Source organism: Strongylocentrotus purpuratus, unplaced genomic scaffold (assembly GCF_000002235.5).
Source record: "Strongylocentrotus purpuratus isolate Spur 01 unplaced genomic scaffold, Spur_5.0 spur5_scaffold_12, whole genome shotgun sequence".
In the NCBI taxonomy this organism is placed as follows: Eukaryota; Metazoa; Echinodermata; class Echinoidea; order Camarodonta; family Strongylocentrotidae; genus Strongylocentrotus; species Strongylocentrotus purpuratus.
The window spans coordinates 9,493,044-9,517,204 of NW_022145597.1; the positions used below are offsets into that span (position 1 = coordinate 9,493,044).

Genomic DNA, 24,161 nt, shown 5'->3' on the forward strand with positions numbered 1-24,161 from the left:
CCCGGTAAATAGCAATGAAACTGCTTGAATGAGTCTAGTCTACGCTCCTCGATCGGGCGCGCCAGTTCCAAATCGAATCGTACATGCACAGACGTACGTCGATGCAGCATTTATACACACCGTACGCAGCTGCAATACTGAAGATTAAGGGAGAAGATATAGGATTTCAAGTTCAGAACAACAAGTTAAGAAGCTTGCTGCACGATGGAATTCATCGAGGATGATGACGGAGTGGCAATGCAGACGCCTTTGCGGGTATGAATACTGTAAATCCAGTTTTGAATATGAGTACGATTAACTGTAACTGTTAGGCATCCATAGTTAGCAAAACTAAGAGTAAGACTAAGTGAGTCGCTGCACAGTGTCACATTGTCACTGTCACTGTCAGTACTGTCTGTCAGTCAACATTAACAACAGCAATGTCAATTGGACTAGCTAAGCATAAGTAACAATGTAAACAAACATAACGTTAGATCTAACGTTATGTAGTCTAGGACTGCAGGAGGGCCTAACTTAATGATTATATTAGTGTTACGGTAGGCCTACTGTTTTCTTGAAATTCAAACATTTTTAACTTTTCATGTTAGTTGTGCACCAGAACCACATAAATGCTTGGGAAATTTCATATTTGCACTCGTTTCAAGCTTCAATTGCCAAGATGCAGTTTACAAGTACATGTACTAGTATATTATAAAAAATGGTGAATAAATCACAATATCTCTGTGGATTATCTAAATAATAATTATAATATTGGATGATCAATTTTCGCGAAATACGTGAAATATTGTTACTCGCTGAAGAAAAATATTTTCACGTATCATCCATTATTATGTGTATTCAGTTTGTTATCTCCAAAGTAAAGTGCGGTGCACGCCTCTGCGCCCATGAATCCGCCTATGTTCAGATCTCTTTTTATCTACATGTGCATGTATTTTCAAATAAAAATTTCTTATAGTCATTTCTTGCATCTAAATCTTAACACACTGTCAAATTATCTGTTCAAATTTCTACTATTGTTTGCTTTCACTTTTACTACATATTTCTTCTTTATATAACTATTTATGCATACACATACTCCTGTATCTTTTGTATTACTTCTCTGACATTGAAGGATTAGATTACCTTCACGAAAAAAAAAAGTATATGAATGTAAAGCAGTAAATAAAGTGCAAATGAATTCATGTAAAACTGGTGTATAATTTCCTTTATATGTTATGTGTCTGTACATTACACTAGACAAAGTGATGAATGGAAAAAGAGAGAAAGAGAGGTCTTATAAACAAATATCATGAATTTAAAATGAGAAAGAGAGAAAGGGAGAGAGAGACAGAGGTCTTAGAAACAAATATGAATTCAAGAAGTGAGAAAGAGAGGGGGTCTTAGAAACAAATATCATGAATTGAGAGCTAGAGAGAGAGAGGTCTTAGAAACAAATATCAAGAAATGAGAAAGAGAGGGGGGGGGGGGGTCTTAGAAACAAATATGAAGAGAGAGAGAGAGGCCTTAGAAACAAATATGAAGAGGGGGTTAATGAGAGAGAAAGAAAGAGGGGTCTGAGAAATACATACGAGAGAGAGAGTGGGTCGAGAGAGAGAGGTCTTAGAAAACAAATATGAATAGAGATGGGGGGGGGGGGGGGCGGGGGAGAAATGGGTCTTAGAAAACAAATATGAAGAGAGATGAGGGGGGGGGGAGGTCTTAGAAAACAAATATGAAGGGAGAGGGGTCAAGAGAATTAGAGAAATTAGGTCTTAGAAACAAATGACATGAATTTAAAAAATGAAAGACGTGATCCCACAATAATAGAAAATGGTACGAGTGCAATATTTAAATCACAGTTTATGTATTACATTACCATTACACATATTATGTCGAGTGTAGTCTGTGTATGTGTCGATATGTGTACACGTGTGTTAGGGGGGGGGGGGGGGTCCGAATCAGCAAATGGTTTGAAAGTAGGCTACACGTCAAAAATTGAAACCCTGAAGAAGGCGGAATTAAACCACAAAAACCATAATATTATTTGGTTTCTCTCTTCCTTACTTTGATTAATTCCTTCTCTAATTTCTCTCTTTCTTTCAAGTTAGTTTTTGTTTTCTCTCTCTGCTTATGACATTCTTTGTTTCCTCTCTGTTCTTTAATTATTTATTGTTTTTCTCTATTTCCTTCTGTTGTTATTCGTTGTTTTTCTCTCACTCGTACGTCTCGATACAAAAGTACATGTACCGCGTACCGCGACACTGGACATATAGGACGTACGTTGAGCATTGCAGAAGAGCTACGTGCGCGCGCAATATCTTGTCATGAATAGACTTTTCCCAGTCGGTTCCTTGAAATTTATTGGGAAAAGGTCCAGGCCAGGGTGTAAAACGCAAAGTCGCCTCCGGGATAGCCTACATAGCCTATGTTGGAAGGTAAACGGTTAGGTAAATAATCCCATCTCCATCTATAATTAAACTGGAAACTCATGTGAGGACATTGATCAATGACATGAGTCACGTGACTGTGTCATGTTCTTTTTGAGCAGTGTACACGGGAACTCGAAGATAAAAGAACGCCGTCATCTTCTCATACACGACCACCTGCTCGATCATTGATATCAGGGGGAGATCGATCGCAGCCGAGGGATACGCTTCGTCCAGTCGAAACACCAACCGCCTCGTAAACTCGTTTTGGAGACCAGAAGTTCTTCTGGGGATTTCATCGAAAACAAAAATAAGTTAAAAAATAGAAAAGAAATAAAGAAAGAAGTGGAGGAGGGGGACGAGGAGGAGGAATAATGATAATTATAATAATAATAAGAAGAAAAAGTAGAAGAAGAAGAAGATGAAAAAGACGAAGAAGTAGAAGAGGAAGAAGAAGAAGACGAGAAAATTTGTATTTTATTTATATTCCAAATGGGCGAATCGATCCCAAAATTAATGAAAGATTAAAGACCACATTCAGATACGAAATATTTTAAAAAACGAAATGCGATTACAATGGGGTCACTAGCTAGAACATGCGAGACAAAATACTTACGGTGTTGAAAGCAAGAAGAAAATTAGATTGTATTAACCAAATACATACTTTAGGAAGAGAGAGAGAGAGAGAGAGAAGTCGGGGGCATATAAAGAGAGGCAAAAACCCTTCCCCGTTTCATGTCTTAAATTGGCAACCGTCGTGTAAGTTGGAAAATCGAATTTAAAAAGTAAAGTAACTACAGCATTTATAACAGAGAGCTCTCGAGATATTCGATAAAGGATAACGATACCTTTCATTGCGTCAAAATGAAATATGCGACGACTTGCCGGCTACTTATTGGCGACACATTTTACGGGGAATGAAAATTAGTAGAATTGCTGGCTGACAAGATCTCTGGACGATCGGGGCTGTGGGGAACCTCTCGATCCTGTTCAAACCACTCCATCATGTAGCACGCTTACAAAAGGGGTAAAAGTCGTGAGAAAATGGAACTGATCGCATTAAGGACATGAAAACGGTAGAAATAGAAGGTTACATGGAGTAAACAGAGAATAAACAGGATTTTTCGGCTTTGAGAATAGAGTATCAATCAGAAAAATTGATTTTGATTTTGGTCTAATTCTATTTTTTTAATCATCAATAACATCATAAATGGTTATGGGGTAAGAGGACATTTTTATTTTTTTTGTTGGTCCCCAAAAAATCGCAACGACTCAGCCAGCCGCTGAATAAGCGGGAAGGGGGGGGGGGGGGGGGGGGTACTTTTTTTTTATTAAAAAAAAAATCCAAAGGGGAGGGGGGGGGGGTTTCAGGTGGGTTATATGGGGGTTAATACACATACAAATATCAAGGGGGGGGTTAACCCCCAACCCCCCCCCCCCAACCCCTGCGTACGTGCCTGTGGTAAAGTCACAATGAGACGGACAACGAACTCGACAAGTCTCCTTCATTGCCCTACTGTGACTCAGGCGCGGATCCAGGATTTCTTAGGGGGGGGGGGCAACTTTTTCTTTGTTTTGCTCCCGAACATTTGAAAATCGCGCCGGCCGAAAAGTCGCTCAGTGGGGGTAGTAAGCACATTTTTTGTTTTTGGCCCTCGAAAATTTAAAAATTTGCATCCCCCAAAAAAGGTAAAAATCACGTGTTTTTTCCCAGGGGGGGGGGGGGGGAAGGCCCCCCGGTCCCCCCTGGATCCGCCATTGCTGTGACTAAAGCTGCGTGCACTAATACACTCGCAGACATATATTATTGTATATCAATACGCGAATGGTTCCATTAATTTTTAGCAAATATATTGAGAATGTTGGCAGCATGACAATATAAAACAAAATTAAATATTTTACTGTGTATCTTCAATATCTCTAGGGCTTAGAGACATTTGTATTAAGCGCTATATACAAATTAAATATTATTATTATTATTATTATTAAATATCATTCATTATATAGAAAGATAAATTTTGGTATTTTATGTTTTTCTCTGCCCGAAAGTCGGGGCCCGAGATGATTACGATCATTGTTTTTAGTTACCCTTTATTTATGGTTATAATTTGTTTTATTATTTGTATATTATTTGTGGATATATACAGTGTTCGAATTTGTCGAATTTGTTTCGTGTATTGTTTACCATTTTGTAAACCGTCTTTCAAAAACTCTCTACATTCTTACTTCTCACTTCAGTTCCCCTCCCCTGATCATCCTCAAGTTCCCACCGTGACTCGCCCACGGTATCGTTCACATGATCATATCGCTTGTTTGCATAACGCAGTTTCCTCGAACGACCCCATTAAAAACTCATCCATGCCAAGAGGATATCATCGACCGTATTGTCAGTGACCGAGCACATATCTCGTAAAAAATGAGAAATATTTGATTGAACTTAATTATATTGCAACCTAATTTTCAGAATTCGTGATGAAGGTTAATTTTTTTTTTGTCTTAAAGATAAACTTGAGTTCTGGTAAAAAAGAAAATGAATTCTCACAGAATCTAACGAAACTTACACTGAATGTTCAAGATTACAAATAAATGTCATGTGCCAAACAATTTTGGAAGAAAATGTATACTGGCTGAGTAATGAGCATAGAAAGATAAGGAAATCAGGGTAGTACTAGCCCCAACACAATGTGTGTTGTCCCATATACATCTTTCTGTGTAAGTGATTGTTACTTTACCAAAACTCTGCCATATTTATGATGATTTTGATGACTCCAGAACCGTGCATTACACAGCATTACTTACATGCTATATGGTCGACTTTTCTGATCCATTCCACACCTTTTCTTTCACAATGCAATCGCATTACCAGAACTCAAGCTTATCTTTAATGTCTTAAAAATATATGTACGCTATTATCGTCATGGCGACCCGCTTAATACAAGCCTCGTGCTTCCAGAGAATCTCTTTTTAATCCTTCATTAATGTTGATATCAATATTAACAATTAAAGGGGAATTAACCTCAAACTACAAGTCGATTTCAGTTTGTAGGCAATTAAAAAAAATAATCTAAAAAATATAAAACATCAGACATTTGACAAAAGGGAGGAAGTAACTCTTCTTCAGAATCCTTCGTCTTTCGCTGCTCTGAGAATTTTCAGAACGTCGCCATTGTGTTTGCGCACGGCCCGTTCTGTGACGTATAGTATGGATTCAACTGCTAATGTGTACTTGCGTTTCCCTGCTGTAAACTCTAAAATGATCACTGCAGATCACATCGTTTTTCCTGTCTTACTTGTACTTTTCGTCCAGAAATTTCTGCACCGTCAGATCTGCTATATACACTGTACCTAAAGCTTGCATTGCGGTTGTGTAGGTCTATAGGCCGATGAAATGATTTCCCCTTGGTTTCCAAGCACAACTAAACACTTGGCAAGACAATATTATTTGGTAGCAATGCTTTTTATATCAAATGAAATGTTGTTTTAGTCTCTATCTTATGATAATGCTTCATGCGTCGAGAGGTTAATTCCCTTTCACAAAACTTTATATACTTTTACTTATGTTCGTGATGAAATTGACACGCATTACAAAATTGGATATTTCACTTATTTTCTTTTTTATTTATTTTAAATTCAATTCAGTTCAAGTCAATCAATTTTGGTCGTATTATAAATTCTGAAGACTAACGTATGTCGCTTTTACAATGAATACAAAAGTCATGAAAGAAGTATATGAATAGCTACATTAGCAAATAACATTACAATATTTTAGTGTGAAGTACATGTAGACATCCAACATTAAAATTACAAATATCATAATCAAACAAAAAAGTTTACACAGGGAGTGGAGCTCTAAGGTTAAGCAAATGTTTGACGACGTGTGAGCATTAAGATAGTCCAATATATTAATAAAAAATGACATAACAGCATACAGCGTAAATTAAAAAACAAAAAACCTATATTCCATCCCGAAGATCCTAAACACGAGTAGTAATGCGGAGACATTATGTTATGATAAGCTAGAAAAGTCTTCTTTGATTTGAAAGGTTGCTTACAAAAAATGACATGGACGACTGGCAACCAACCATTACAGAAAACATACCAAAACAAAAGAAACATACACAAGAAACACCCAACAAAAAAAACAAAAACAAAACGAAACAAACAAAAACCAAAACAAACAATAATAAATCAAAATCGGCCTTAACCAGGAATGTTTAAAATGTCGTTATGTGTGCGAGTATATGGAATTGGAATGAAGACCACTTAACAGAATGTAGGGGTTCACTCTCCATTTTATTTAAGTCTTGGGCATAGACAAATTAAATATGATTGTTTAAACAAATACTACTTTTAAGCTGTCTCTAGATTTTATTGGTCAAGGAATCAGATTGAAAAATACTTAGATCCTATTTATTAATATCTTTAATTAAATCTATAGTGTATTGAGTGTAAAGACATGTATTAAATATTGAATCTAGGTTTAATACCATTTTCATGATTTTTGTAATTAAAACTGACCTCTGTAGTTTTTAATCATGAATATTGAAAATTATATTTTAGAGACAAATGTTTTTTTTTTTCTCTCTGGAACATTTCCAAGAAAAGTATAATAATCAAATAAATTTTCTTTTTTATCGTGGATTATGCGATGCAATTAGACAAGGGTTTAGCAGTTGTACTATTTTTTAACAAGGTGATACAACCTCTTTTCCCAGACACAATACATTTGGTTTTGAAACGTATTAGAGGATGTTCACATATCTATGCAATTCTATTAAAAAGAAGAAAAGGACTATGTACAAGTTTTCTTAAAAAGGAAATGCATTTTCGACCTGAATGATAAGAGTTGGGAAACATATTGTTCTATTGAATTTAATTGTTCCATTGATGTGGGCTTACTATGGTTTCAGTTTAAAGTTTTGCAACGAATATTATATACGAACGATCTACTGTTTAAAATGAATTTAGTCCGAAGAAAAGAATATTCATTTTGTAATGAACAGATTGAAACAGTTATACATCTGCTATGTGATTGAAAACGCATGTTAAACATATTTGGGAGAGCACTGGATTTATACTGGAACCGGAAATAAATTAACATTTTCATGACAAGATAAATTATTTGGTTTAAGAGGTTCAAATAATTATGCATTGAATTGTATACTGATTGTGGTGCGACATATAGTGTATACTTGCAAAATAACGAAACAATTGTCCGACTTTGATAATATTCGAGTTTCGATTATAAATTACTTCAACAACGAAAAGTATATTGCAAATTCGAATCGTAGAAATAATAAATTCACAAGAAAATTGTTTCAATTCAGGAATTTGTTTACATAAAATGATATTTTTTCTGTAGTTTTTTGCTTTCCATGAGTATCACAAATAATTTATTAATTTGTTAGTTTTCTGTTAACTCAACAGTTCAACAATACTTGTATCTTGAGATGAATGTTATGAATGTAAATTACCTTGAATATATATTTGTTAATTTGTTTCAAATGAAAATCAATAAAATCCCTGTGGAGGGAAAAATATGGGGAAAAAATGAATATTGAATTTTTATATAAAACTGGAACCCCTCATTACTTCGTTATAAGATGGCGGCGGTTGATCAGCAGGATCTGATGGGTACCGATTGATAGCGGTTTGAGCCGGTGGGAGCTGGTTGAGAGCGAGTTGAGCCGGTGTGTACTGGTTGATAGCGAATCGAGCCACTGTGAAATCGGTTTGCTCCGGTGTGTAAAGAATGATAGCGGGTAGCGCAGGCGTGTACTGGTTTGTGCCGGTTTGGACCTGTTGAATGGATCCCGCCTGTTGTTGATATGAGTACTCGTATGTCGGGAGGCGACCTGGTTCATGGATAATAGAAGGTTGTACTTCCAGTGTAGATGCGGTGTTTAAGGCATTAGCATTCGAATTCGTAGGCCCAATTATTGCAAGTTTAATTCCGACATAGAAAGCCCAGGTGATACTGAGGATCAAAACAACGATCCCAGTAACTAAAACTCCTATTCCTACATTCATCTGGATCTGACCTTGTTTTTCTCTTCGTAGTGCCAGTCTGACCTTCTACATGATCCCAATATTGCGTTTATAGCTCCAACACTTATCATAAAAAAAGAAAAAAAACGCTAAAAGAATTGAACATTTATAGTAACGCTGCAAACGTTGCCTATTTTGGGGGTGTTCATCCATACTGCACGTGCTTGATTGTGGGAGATAACGAGCCGTTGTACTAGCTATTGACACGGTCCGTTTGTGCTTGATCGAGGTGTCGGGAAGAAGTTGACGTCTCATAGGAATAGAAGCCGACTTTTTTAAAATCCTGAAACATAAAAAAAAAGGGCTTTAAATGTTTTACAGTCCAGTCGAATACCGTGCGTCCCCCAAAAAACTATACACTTTTGAAATGGCTGCCTAATAAAATATATATAATATATAATTTATATGTATGGAAAGCTCATGAACTTAAAGAGAAGGTTGAGTTCTGGGAAGAGGTGAAAAATAATTTGTGAGCATTACTCATTCTTATTATGCAAGTGTGGAAGAACATCAGTTAAGACATGTTCCCTGAAAAGCATGGCTCTTCAAATGCCTTCATATTCTAAATATGCATGCAACATCGTAAAAATCGGGGACCGGCTTTTTACGCCACGTGTTCGTGTAGTCCCATATACATCTTTCTGTGCAAGTGTTTGTAACTTTACCAAGACTTGGCCACATTTCTTATCATTTTGATGATTCCAGAACCTTGCAATACACACAAATTCTTATATGCTAGATGATCAACCTTTTCTGGTCGGCTCCACACCGTTTCTTTCACAATGCAATCGCATGACCAGAACCCAACTTCATCTTTAACTTTCATATGACACCAAAAAGTCCAAAAAAAAAATCATGCTTGAGTGATCACTGCTCACTTTTGTAGAGGGTATGCAAATTAGGTTGCGCAGGAATAAGCATTCCAATTTGTGAGAGGTAAATCCTTTGGAGCTTACAAAATTGAGGGTGATATGATACATTCATGATTTGCTGAGTAAATTTCATGGTTTATTAAACCAAACTTTTGTGCATGAGTGAACAGGAATTGCATTTTTTATTGTAGTATTGTAACTTTCCCTGGTAGACTCAGTGGTGTGTTCATGGGAGTCAGGATAGGGTGATGGTACATGTTGTAATTTCCATGTTACAAACTGTTATATTTTACGTCTGTGACTTTGAATAAAAACCTTCACCCCATATTTCAGTTACCAAGTTGAGTTTATGAGCTTGAAACTTTTCCCCCAGAACCATATATTTTCCTATTCAGCAGCCATTTCAAAAGTGTATAGTTGTTTTTGGGACGCACTGTAGTCAACCGACTGTAGATCACAAGGTACCGGGTTCGAATCCCTGCCCGGAACATTATGTACCCTGGCAAGGCAATAATGTACATTTGCCTCTCTACACCCAGGTGTAAAGGGATGAGCCTACTTGGTATGCTTGAGCACTAGTTACTGTGGCGGCTCTGCTGTAACAAGGGTAATTGTGACGTAGACCCATGAGCGTCACAGTACCTGTAGGGAAGGGGTCTGCTCGCTATTTATAAAGACAGTTATTTATAAAAGATCGCTATTCATTAGTCACGCGTTATTAATAATGTTCCTTATGAATGGCTATCCTTATGAATAGCGAAGTAAATTATCTATGGTTTGCTCGCCATTTATAAGGGCAGCTATTCATAAAGGACCGCTATTCATTTTGTCACGCGTTATGGATAGCGGTCCTTGTAAATAGCGCGCAGACCCAAAGCCGATAGCGATAGTATCATAATTATAATCCTCCTTATGATTAATAACAATTATTTGAATTAGGAGTAACATGATCATACTTTCCAGCTTGTTTTTTTTCTTCTTCTCCTTCTTTATGATTTTGTTTTGATAGACATTTAGCCTACATGCTCTATGCTTAAACCTAAATCAGTCTAGAATGGAAATGAAATTAATATTCATGGTAAATATTCGGTTATCAATTTGTTTTCCATTACTCAAAGTGTTAAAAATTTAAGAAATGATTATGTATAGAATTTACTGCAAACAAAATCAATGCTCTTCCAAAATATTGGAGACACTGTTTGATTAATACTTAATAACTGATATTGATTAAGGACTGCAAGAATTTTTTTTTTTGCGAAGTTGAAAACGATGAATATTTTGGAGAAATGACGACAATATTTCCGATTTTTTCCGATTGATCATATTATGATCTGAAAAGTCAAATTTTACATCATCAGATATGAACTTGCCAATACAATCAAGTATTCTACACATTGTCTGGAATTTTCCCTTTAGGCCAACATCGCCTCCTCAAAATTAGTACGATGCAAATCATTCTTACCTGATGCAACAATTCTCATCACCACACTGTCTTGTAGATTACATGGAGTGAAACGATCCGATAATGCATCCGCGCTCTCAGTCCCTATACCAGAAATCGTATATCGACCCTAACTGGGTCTAAGCACGAATGATTAGCCGTTTATCTAGGTAGGCACTGGCGTTAGTTTCGAACGTTTTGTATTGATTTGTCAATAAAGGCAGAAACATCCGCTAAATAAAAAAAAAAAATAACTACACGCAAGCGAGATATCAGGGTAAACAGTCTGACGATAAAGCAGATCATAAACTATGGTTTATAGAATTGTATATATATATATATAATATATATATGTCGAACATTAAAAATAAATGTACACTCAATGTAAATTGTGTTATTTTATTGAATAGGCAGGCTTGGGGTCAAGGTCCATATATTTATATGGATTATTTTTTGTCAAGAACATATAATCAAACATGTGGAAAACATGATAATTAAAAGAAAATAACTACGCAGCATAAATAATGATGATAGGGGGAAAGAACTAATACAAGTATCAATAATCTTAATATTTTCGAGATTTCTGTCTATATTAATTGGCCATCTAGAAAATGTTTACGATTTTTTTTTTACAGACAGGAATACACTTGAGAGAGAGAGAGAGAGAGATAGAAAAAGAAAGAAAGAGAATGGGAGTGTGATGAGAGAAAGCAAAGGATTTTTTTGTATAGCTGTAACCAAAGTACAATATCAAAGTGAGCAGTTAACACGGTTGAAAGACGTAAACATGAGGAAAAAGAGAGTGGGTTGGATGCTGAACGAGAATGAAACTGAAAGTATCAAAGACATGAAAGAGATGGACACAAAAAGTTACATGGAGTTGAAAAAGAGTGGAGTACATACAAACAAAATAAAGGTACCAATTTGCAGACCTCTGCTACTACAGCAGCACCACAAAGTGAGGTGCAGCTTAGCACCTCAATTCTGGGTGCATTAAAAGTGTACACTTAGGGGTGCCGACATTTGCTACAATAGCAACACCCAATCGGGTGCAATTCTGCACCCTACTTTGGGGTGCAAACTTGCCCCCTAGAAGGAGGAGATGTGCACTCTTAGGTGTAGACCTCGAGTCTGCTTACGTCTTTTTAAACCTAGGCAAGCCATACTACATGTATTTATTTTTGCTTTACCTCACTTTTTATAAAGGCAAAACATGGAGGGATAATTATTGTGATTCGAACCCACTATTCTAAGATTATCGTACGCTGAACTTCTAGATTGAGCCAACGATGGGTTGTTGAAGGCACCTACGATGGCTGGTCTAACTTTTAAAAAGATGCAGTCCGCCTATTGTGAGGGATTGATAGCCTGTATAGAAGATGTACTGACATCAATTTGTTTAAAAATGATATTAAACTCATTGCTTTTTGTATAATTATATAATGAAAAATTGAAATCAATTTTTTTCTTTGAACATGTTTAATCTTGGAATATCGACACAAACGTGATGACCTAAGAGTACACTTTTTTGTTTTTTTTTGGTCCCAAAAAAAATCTCAACGACTCAGCCGACCGCTGAATAAGCGGGGGGGGGGGGGGGGGAGGGGGGGGGGGGGGTGTGGGTTAAATTTGAAAATTTGACATTTGGCTCCGTTGGGGGGGGGGGTAAGGTCACCTTTTTAGGTCAGCCATGGGAATAGTTTTTTTTGTTTTTGTTTTTAATAATTAAAAAAAAAAATCCAAGGGGGGGGGGGGGTTGAGGGGGGGGGGTGATGGGGGGTTTTACACACCTAAAAATACCAAGGGGTGGGGGGGGGGGGGTTAAACCCCCCCAAACCCCCCCCCCCCTGTGTACGCGCCTGATCGTCACAGTCATGGCAACCCGTTTTACAAGTCTCGTGCTTCTTTTCAATCCTTCGTTTAATAAAATAAACACTTACAGAGAAATTAACCTCAAACTCCAGGTTGAATTCAATTTGTAGGCCAATGAAAGCATCATCTGAAAATATAAAACATCAGACATTTGACAAAAGGGAGGACGTAACTCTTATTAAAAATACTTCGTCTTTAGCGGCTCTGACAATTTTTGGAACGTCGCCATTGTGTTTGCGCACGGCCCGTTCTGTGACGTATAGTATGGTTTCGACTGCTTGCGTACGTACGTTTTCCTGCTGTAAACTGTAAAATGATCACTGCAGATCACATCGTTTTTTCTGTCGTACTTGTACTTTTTGTCCAGAAATTTCTCCACCTTCAGAACTGCTATATACACTGTACCTATAGCTTACATATTCCATTGCGATTGTGTTGGTCTAGAAACCAATGAAACGATTTCCCCTTGGTTTCCAAGGAATAATCATTACAACCAAACACTTGGCAGTACACCATGTTGGACGTGTATTGCAAATAACGCGTGCACCGCGCGCTATACATCAGTTCTCCTTGCGATATGTCACAACCCTAAATTTCGACCAAATGGCAGCTTCCTTGGGCAGATGTCGTCGTAAATATGGCGAAGTAGGTTCTCTTTATCGTACCTTCAAGACGATGTTATTTGGTCAGTGACCGAGCACATATCTCATAAAAAATGAGAAATATCTGATTGAACTTAATTATATTGCAACCTAATTTTCAGAATTCGTGATGAAGGTTATTTTTGTTGTGTCTTAATGTCTTAAAAATATATGTACGCTATTATCGTCATGGCGACCCGCTTAATACAAGCCTCGTGCTTCCAGAGAATCTCTTTTTAATCCTTCATTAATGTTGATATCAATATTAACAATTAAGGGGAATTAACCTCAAACTACAAGTCGATTTCAGTTTGTAGGCCATTAAAAAAATAATCTAAAACATATAAAACATCAGACATTTGACAAAAGGGAGGAAGTAACTCTTCTTCAGAATCCTTCGTCTTTCGCGGCTCTGAGAATTTTCAGAACGTCGCCATTGTGTTTGCGCACGGCCCGTTCTGTGACGTATAGTATGGATTCGACTGCTATTGCGTACGTACGTTTTCCTGCTGTACACTGTAAAATGATCACTGCAGATCACATCGTTTTTCCTGTCTTACTCGTACTTTTTGTCCAGAAATTTCTCCACCTTCAGATCTGCTATATACACTGTACCTAAAGCTTTCATAGCGGTTGTGTAGGTCTATAAGCCGATGAAATGATTTCCCCTTGGTTTCCAAGCACAACTAAACACTTGGCAAGACAATATTATTTGGTAGCAATGCTTTTTATATCAAATGAAATGTTGTTTTAGTCTCTATCTCATAATGCTTCATGCGTCGAGAGGTTAATTCCCTTTCACAAAACTTTATATACCTTTACTGATGTTCGTGATGAAATTGACATGCATGACAAAATTGAATATTTCATTTATTTTCTTTTTTTTAATTGATTTTAATTCAATTCAGTTCCGGTCAATCAATTTTGGTAGTATGATAAGTTGTGAAGACTAACGTATATCGCTTTTACAATGAATACAAAAGTCATGAAAGAAGTATATGAATAGCTACATTAACAAATAACATTACAATATTCTAGTGTAAAGTACATGTAAATATCCAACATAAAAATTACACATAATTATGGAAAAGTGGTGTCTTTTGGCGAGTATCGAACGTATGCTCGGGCGCATGTAATATAACCAATGGGCACAGGCTTCAAAGACCGTTCTTGTGTCAAAGACAATGCTGCAAAATACAAGGCTGACGCGAACGGTATTCTATCGTCTATATTTTTTTTCTTGTATTTTCCAGAATATGAGTAAATAATTTTAAGTATTTGCGTCGGAGTAGGCCTCGAAAGAAAGATTTTCAAGTGAATTTTGACACCAACCCTTCCATAGTAATGCACGTACTTGCGCAATTCGAAGCAGGAAACATAATCGATAACCCCGTGTTTGTATCCCAGCAACGAATTACCCTACGCATACAGCATACTTTCCAGTGCGGAATTTATCCCTGTCTGTCATATATCAAAATCAAGCTGATTGGTCTAAAAAAAAAATCGTTGGAAACCTTGAAAGTGTAAGAAGATTAATCTTTTCCATCCAATCACATTTGGCGACTTTCCGAGCTCATTAGCATAGAGAGTTATGACGTCATATCACGCCATGACTCACCTTTCGGCCTGAAACTTTTCCATATGATATCACAATTAAACATAAAAGTTTACTCAGGGAGTGGAGCTCAAAGGTTAAGCAAATGTTTGACGATTTGTAAATATTAAGTCCAATATATCAATAAAAATCGACATAAAAGCATCCAGCGTAAGTTAAAAAAAAAGGAATCCCATGTTCAAGCCTCAATATTCTCAACACAAGAACAATCGCGAAGACATAACATTATGATTCTATATGTTTCTTATAACAAATTGACATAGATGACTGACAACCAACCATTACACAACACACAACAAATAAAACCCAAAACCAAACATAACCAAAACAAAAGAAACAAACAATACAAAATAAATATCTAAATCATCTTTAGCCACATGAGTTAAATGTTATCATCATTGATAGAAAATTAAAGTATAATGAAGACCATTTAACCAAATTTGGGGTTCACCATCCATTTCATTCAGGTCTTGGGCATGGAAAAATTGAACATGATAATGTAAAAAACTACTGCTGTTTAACTATCTGTAGCCAGATTTTATTGGACAAGGAATCAGATAAAAAAATTAAAAAATAGAGGTTATTGATTAATATCTTAAACTAAATATATCGTTTAATGATTGCGAAGACAAGGAAGGATAAATCTAGGTTTCCATTTTCATGATTGTTGTGATTCACACTGTAAATCGATAGTACTTAATCATAAATGTTGAATTTTATATATGACATAAACATTATGAGCAACGATCTGTAATTAAGCCCTTAATTCAGTTTATAGGCACAGTATTTTCAGAGGGGTGATGTAAGACCAGAATAACATATATATGGATACATATGTTTTTACTCATAAACACGTCTAAACCTTTCAATTCAATTCAATTCAATTCATTTATTTTTCCTCTTTCAATCGTTCATATTTACAATGATATACATTTTAACATATTCACGTATTTAAATACATATAGATCAATTTGCACAATACAATACATTAGACAAATAAACATGAAACTGAAAGGGAAGGATGGCCGACTAAAAAGCAGAGGTTGTGGGGTGTAACCCCCTGTAAAGTAATTACTATGAATTATTATTTTATGAGAAAAACAACAATAACAATAACTGATTCAGTAATACAAAAAATTACTTTTGAACGCAAAACATTGATAAATACGAACATGTTTATAACAAGAAACAATCAAAGTTGCATAAAGTCACACTACAAATTATATTTGAAGGGAAATGCAATAGCCTAATACATTTTTAGAAGAAAGCTTTTCAGTCTCCTTTTGAAAATTTGTATCGAATTACACTGTATAATATCATTTGAAAGAGAATTCCACAGTTTTGGACCTGTAAAAACAAATGTCTTTTGTGCAAAAGATGTTCTATTTAATGGTAGATGAAAAGAGCTCGCCTGGCGAGTCAAGTAACTATGAATCGAATCATTTCTTACGAACATATCATTAAAAGGAAAAGGTATTTGTTTAGTGTTGAGCTTGTACATTAACTGTCCAATCTGAAAATATACAAGTCTTTAATTTTCAAAATGTTATTATTCAGAAAAAGATTATTCTTGTGTGCCCGGAAATCTGCATTATTAATAATAAGAATCGCTCTTATTTGTAATATACAGAGTCTTTTAATTTGGGAAGTCGCTGCACTGCCCCAGGCAATAAGTCCGTAATTCAAGTAAGGAATAATAAGCGTAGAATACTTGTTTTGGTTTGATAACGTTATCGCATAAATAGTTTTATATTGTTTTTTTTTTAAATGGCGAATAACAGGGTGACCTGCATGTTGGCTTCTTATTTCAATGACAAAACAAAATCAAACACATTTCCTCAAATGATACAACACTACCGGCTATATGAATAAAAGACTCTAACTTTTTTGCTTGCTTGCTTGCTCGCTTCGCTCCCTTGCAAAATAATACACAGGATAACATGTTACTTAATCTCGCTACGTATGATTTGAAATGCATGAACAAATTTCTTAGCAGTATGTTCCTAACTTTACACAAAATAATTTGTTTTTAAATATAATGAGCACTTAAATATATACATGGCTACAAAAATGGCAATATGTGCAATAGGAGTATAATCCTAACTATGTTTTTCTTTAAAAAAAGATTACTTACTCCATCGTAACAACTCTTGTAACTTATCATTGAATAGAAATCTACAATATTTAGGGTTTCTTTGATTAAGAGTTGGGCTGGAAATAAGATTTATCATAAACAAGGTAGAATGGGTCTTGACTATACATTTCTTTTCCATATCATGCTTTGTGTTAGATCAGAATTTAGCAACAGAAAAAAAGCTCATTCTAATATGACGCGACAAACCGCCATGAGAACTACGCGGTTTTTTGCGGTGTAAATGAATGGCAACTGCGCACAGCATAGGTACTACGCGTATAGACTAAGTTCTGCATACAAAAGAAGAAGAAGAAAAAAAGTAAATGTGAATCTTTTACTCTGCACGTCATTATTAAATCAAAAACACACGCCGCTAATTATATATTGACAATGTTTAACGTACATCCCCCATCACTTCGTTATAAGATGGCGGCGGTTTATCATCATGAGCTGATGGGTACCGATTGATAGCGGTTTGAGCCGGTGGGAGCTGGTTGAGAGAGAGTTGAGCCGGTGAGAGCTGGTTGAGAGCGAGTTGAGCCACTGGGAAGTGGTTAACAGCGGTTTGCTCCGGTGTGGAAAGAATGAAAGCGGCTTGTCTATGAGCCGATGTGTACTGGTATGCACGTCATTATTAAATCAAAAACACACGCCGCTAATTATATATTGACAATGTTTAACGTGCATCCCCCATCACTTCGTTATAAGATGGCGGCGGTTTATCATCATGAGCTGATGGGTACCGATTGATAGCGGTTTGAGCCGGTGGGAGCTGGTTGAGAGAGAGTTGAGCCGGTGTGTACTGGTTGATCGCTACTTGAGCCACTGGGAAGTGGTTAACAGCGGTTTGCTCCGGTGTGTAAAGAATGACAGCGGGTAGCGCCGGTGTGTACTGGTTTGTGCCGGTTTGGACCTGCTGTTGATATGAGTACTCGAATGTCGGGAGGCGACCTGGTCCATGGCTAATTGGAGGTTGTACTTCCAGTGTAAATGCGGTGTTTGAGGCATTGGCATTATAGTTTGTAGCATCAGTTGTTGCACGACTAGGATGCCACGACCCCCTAAGTTTATATCTGACATAGCGACACCAGGTGTTACCTAAGATCAGAACGACTACTCCAGTAACTGAAACTCCTATTCCTGCATTCATCTGGATTCGACTTTCTATTTTTACTTCTGGAAAACTTTTATAAAAGCTGTCTGAGTGACTCCCTCTCAATGCTCCTATTCCTATGTTAACTATTCCACAGAATATCACGAGAATAGAAAGAGCTATTAAAACATGTGAACAATAATAGCAACGATACGAATTTGGCCTATTTTGGGGGTGTTCATCCATATTGCCCGTGCTTGTTTTTTGGCAGATAATGAGCCCTTGTACGGTCTGTGTACTTGATCGCAGTCTTAGGAAGAACTTCTCTACTCATTAGAAATAGAAGCCGATTCTTTATCCTGAAAAATAAACAAAAAAGGTTCGTAAAGGTTTTACAGTCTAGTCAAATAGTCACCCGACTTTAGATCACAATGTACCGGCTTCGAATCCCTGCCCGAAACCAATGTTCTTCCGCAAGGCAATAATCTCCATTTATCTCAATTCACCAAGGTGTAAAGGTGTAAGCCCACTTGGTATGCTTGAGCGCTAGTTAGTGTGGCGGCTCTATTTAACATGGGTAATTATGACGAAGCGCCATGAGCGTCACAGTACCTGTAGCGTATAGTATCATTAATCCTCATCATAATCATAATCCTCATTATAATTTAAAAAAAATATTTGGATGAGTTGTAACATGATCATATTTTCGAGCCAAGTCACGAGCTTATTATGCTTGTTTTCTGTTTTGTTATGTTCTTGTTTGTTTCTTTTTGTTCGATGCTTAAACATAAATCCGTCTATATAATGAACATGAAATTACCATTCATGGTAGATATTCTGTTGTCAACTTGTTTTCTATTACCCACAGTGTAAACAAAATCAGAAACGACTATGTACAGAATTTACTCCAAAATGTTTTAACGCTCTCCCAAAATTATTGAATTGACGACGACAATTGCCACTGTTTTCTGACTGATCATATCATGATCTGAACAGTCCAATACCATTTTATCAGATATAAACTTGCCAATACAATCAATTTCTTTATAAATTGTCTGGAAATTCCCCTTGAGGCCAACATTGCCTCCTAAGAATGAGTGCGATGTAAATCATACTTACGTCATGCAACAATTCTCATCACCACACTGTCTTGTAGCTTACATGGAGTGAAACGATCCGATAATGCATCCGCGCTCTCAGTCCCTATACCAGAAATCGTATATCGACCCTAACTGAGTCTAAGCACGAATGATCAGCCGTTTATCTAGGTAGGCACTGTCGTTAGATTCGAACGTGTTGTATTGATTTTTCAATAAAGGCAGAAATATCTGCTAAATAAAAATCGAACTACACGGGAGTGAACAGTCTAACGATAAAGCAGATCATAAACTATTTTTTTATGTATTTTTTTTTATATACACTGTTGGTCATAATGGTGGAATAATTATTTTTTACTCCAGTTTAGGGAAGGATTTTAAAAAGTTATTTATTTCTAATAGATCTAGATAATGGCATACATTCTCAGATTGTATTGAATATTAGTTTGCGAGTGTTTGTTTTGCGTGACTGCTAAATCATATGTGTGCTACTATGCTAATCAGCTAGGGAACCTACGTCCTTAAATCATAATTGACAGTAATGAGGATTAATGCCTCACAAAAGGGCACTAATATAGCTGATCGACACGATTTTTATCCTGGGGCCTTACAGTAACGAGGCCATTGCTTAGCCCCTGAATCATGACTGTACGCAGTGTTTGCTAGGGTACGCGGCCGCCCCCACAAATTTCCCAAAACGAAGAAAATGCAATAAATTGTCAAAATTTCATTGCATTTTCCCCCGGCCCCCAACAGGAAAGATTCCTCTGTAGGGCCATGCATTATGGTTCAAGGCATTGCCACACAGTGGAATTTTTCCTGTTGGGGGCCAGGGGAAAATGCAATGAATTTTTGACAATTTATTGCATTTTCTTCGTTTTGGGGGATTTGTGGAAGGGGCCGCGTACCCTAGCAAACACTGCGTACAGTCATGATTCAGGGGCTAAGCAATGGCCTCGTTACTGTGAGGCCCAGGATAAAAATTGTGTTGATCAGTTATATATTAGTGCCCTTTTGTGAGGCATTAATCCTCATTACTGTCAATTATGACTTAAGGACGTAGGTCCCTTAGCTGATTAGCATAGTAGCACACATATGATTAAGCAGTCAGGCAAAACAAACACTCGCAAATTAATATTCAATAAAATCTGAGAATGTATGCCATTATCTAGATCTATTAGAAATAAATATTTTTTTTAAATCCTTCCCTAAACTGGGGTAAAAATAAATATTCCACCATTATGACCAACAGTGTATATATGTAAATAAAGCTTTAGCAACTCAATGTAAATTGTGTTATTTTATTGAATATGCAGGCTGTTGTTCAAGGTCCATTTATTTATATGGATTCGTTTTTGTCAAGAACATATAAATAAACATGGGGCAAACATGATAATTTTATTTAAAATCTATGCAACGTTAATAGCGATGATAGGGGGAAATATGTAGTACAAGTTTATTAATAATTTGTAATATCTACGTTTTTTGTGCTAAACTAAGTGATTTCTGTCCGTTTTAATCTAGAGTACTTGTTTGTTTTTTTCAGACAGATTTATATACTTGAGAGAGAGAGAGAGAGAGAGAAGGGGGGGGGGGGGGGGAGAAGGAGAAAGGGAGGGAGATGAAGGCAAGGGGAGTAGGGTTTTCCAGTAATCAACATACAATAACATAGTAAGCAGGTGACATGGTTGAAAGAAGTAAAGAGGGGTAAAGGACACTTTTTTTTTTTTTTTGGTCTCGAAATTTGGAAATTTGACATTTTGCTCCGTTGGGGGGGGGGGGGGGGGGTAAGGTCACCTTTTTTAGGTCGGCCATGGCGTACGCGCCTGGACTCCATAGTCAATCTTCCAAATGTCCAAAACTTACAATTTGGTTGGTAACAATGTCTTGGACCGAATACATGTAAATTACTGTTGTAATTACTGATAAAAATGTACTTATGTTCTTTTGAACACATTTGATACAGTGACAATTACTTTTATGAAAAATAGATGTGCTCTCTTCATAACGAATATATGTATCTCTGTTTTAAATCCTAGGTTGCAAAATAAAGAGCTATGGCATTTGCATGTACTGCTAGTTCATGACAAATGAACATTAATTTTCCATCTCTTCAAATTGAAAAGGTAAGCAGTATCAATTACCAAAATTTATCTATCATTTTTCATAATCCTTGTAAGATGTCTAATACCCATCTTACCCATTCTGTTAGATAAAACATACACAAATGGTAATGAAAGGATATTTTTTTTTAATCCAAAGCAAACAATTAATCATTTATCTTCTGTAACTATTTTTTATTCTCCTACTTTATTTATTTAGCAATTAAAGTATTTGAAATAATCATAAATACAAAAAATGAAGATTGATTGAAAAGTTGTACTAGTATTTAGTAATTGATTCATTTATTACATAACTTTCAATTTCTATTCTAGACTGCAGAGCCTGAATTACCTGCAACGTTATGCTTCTTATGAAACATCAGCCAGCCTACAGATAGAAGCTCCATTTTCCAGCTTTAAGCAAGAGGAACCACAATGAGATACAGATCTTGGTATCATGGACTGGTCACTTTTTACAACAAACACTACTTGTAAAATAAGATTTACAAATTAATTCCTATAAGCTATTAAAATGCTCTAGTCAAGGTACTAAAATTTTGCCATCGAGTTTGAGGTTTTGGGTTTGATAAAATGTTAACATAAAATATTTTAAAGGAAGTAAACGTTTTAATGATACTTCCAAGATTTCCTATATTTTAAACAGAATTTCAGAATCTTGCAGAAGAAAAGAGAAGAAATAAAAAGCTATTATTCTGTCATGGAGGTTATTGTTACCAAACTCACATTACATAGATAATTTTGTTCATGGCAATAAATCTTAAAATATCAAATTGGAATTTATTAATTAGCAATTCATCTGAGCAGCAGTTTGATGACCTATTTGGAACTCTTCCTTGAGGCACTTCTTGCATGACTATGTATCGATAATTACCTGTTGGTGCTTAAAGTGCTATTGTAGCAATTGCTCAACAACAAATACAAAATAAACAACAGAACATTGTGATTGAGTGAAAACAGATTTTTCCTGCAGGAAATATATTAACTCTGACTTATGTTGTCCTTAGAATTTTTTGTCAAAGCTGATAGAAAAGAATTGATGATTAATTTCATATAGACAAACTATTGCATCAAGAAACCACATTCTCACCGACTGCGTGACCTTACATGACAATGTATATCATCCTTAGATTAACAACCGTATGAGTAACAGAAATATTTGTGACAAGTATTACTCTTTTAATCTCCATAAAGGTAACTTGAATAGAGAGTGGCAGATATTAGCTGCAGTAGTTTTAACAACTGGCTGATACTTTCATAGGAGCACTTTTATTTGTGTCATTTAAAATATTGTAATTGTATCCCTTGAATGTGTTTGCTATGCTCATCATTTACAAAATGTAGATTTCATTCATTAAAGCATAAACATATTGATTATACTTTAAAATCTGTGTTAATTTTATTTTGTATGTATTTTTTGTCTTTTAAGAAGATAAAGGGGGGGGGGGGGGGATAATAGATGAGATTGTACGCTAGCGCATGGTGACAATAATTACATGATGATAAAGGGCAATGATGTGATTCAAGAATGGTGTGTTTGTATGCTGGTGAGTTATTGTTATAAGTTGGTGTTTATTTATTCATTTTTGTTCTTTCTTTATTTTTTTGTGGGGAAGGAGGGGGGGGGGGGGGGGGTGTTCATGAAGAAACAAAATTACGGCAAGCAAAGCGTTGTGATGGGAGTGTCGTTTTATGTTAATGAGAGAGAGAGAGAGAGAATATGAACGAAATAAGGACACATAATTGTAAGCGCATATGGTAAAACAAATATAGAAAAAGGGGCACATAACAAAATGGAAAAGGGTCACTTCTAAGAAGAAAACATAAAAAGTTATTAGAAATAACAAGAGGAACTTTAAAACAAAGTGAAACGGGACAAACTACATGAAGGAAAAGTGCACTTGTAATAAACAAAAAGGGATGTTAATCAGATGTAAAAGGGGCACTTAAACCCTATCTAACATGGGTTATTTTGAAACTGCATAGCCTGGGGGGGGGGGGGGGGGGGGTCCGGGTCCCCTCCCTGGAGAAAAAACGTTAACTGTACCTTTTTTTTGGAGATGGGCCCTCGCCCCTGGCGCTCAAGGGGGGGGGGTGCGATTTTTCAAATTTTCAAATGTTCACTACCCCCCCCCCCCCCGAGCGAATTATCGGCCGGCTGTTTTGCTGCTAAATATTGTCTCACGAATTGGGCCCCCTCCCGTGCCGCCGGCTGGATAAGGCCCCCCCCCCCCCCAAGGCTAGATAGGGTTAAGGGGAAAACGGGCCGCCCATGCATTTTTGAAGAAAAAAATGGGCCATTGTGCTCCCCTCCCCCTCCAGAGTGCCACATTTGGTATTGATAATGCCTAACTACAGTATGATGATTAAAAAAAAAAATTGGTTATGAACAAAGATTTGTTCCCCCAAGAACAGAATTCTTCATTTTCAGATGTATGGTCAAATTGAAGCTAGCCGACACTTGCGCCTTTAAAACCAATGAATGCTGCACATAGCATATCAATAATGCAATGAATAAGGATAAAATTGATTTAAAATTGATATGGATCACACTCTAACTTAAAATCGATTTTAAGGCCAAAATCGATTTTATTTATTTAGTGAAACTGCTGCTAAAATCGAAATCAATTTTAGGCCCTTAAAATCGATCAAATCGATTTTAGATCGATTTTAGGGCTTTAGTGAAACACCCCCCGGGTGTATGCCATTGGGTGTGACGTGTTTGCGCGCTATAAGTACAGGCCACCGCGCCGTCGGATGTATTATCGTACTGATGTAGGTGCAAAACTATATGGCTACCACGCCCATTTCCCTCTCTTATTA

General features: G+C 36.4%; 1 long non-coding RNA gene across 1 annotated transcript; it reads left to right on the forward strand.

Annotated features, from left to right (window-relative positions):
- Positions 1 to 21,281: 21,281 nt before the first annotated feature.
- On the forward strand, positions 21,282 to 22,725 carry LOC115922619. The gene is made up of 2 exons (XR_004063508.1): positions 21,282 to 21,344; positions 21,654 to 22,725. It is a non-coding gene; the product is annotated as an uncharacterized LOC115922619 (long non-coding RNA).
- Positions 22,726 to 24,161: the final 1,436 nt, after the last annotated feature.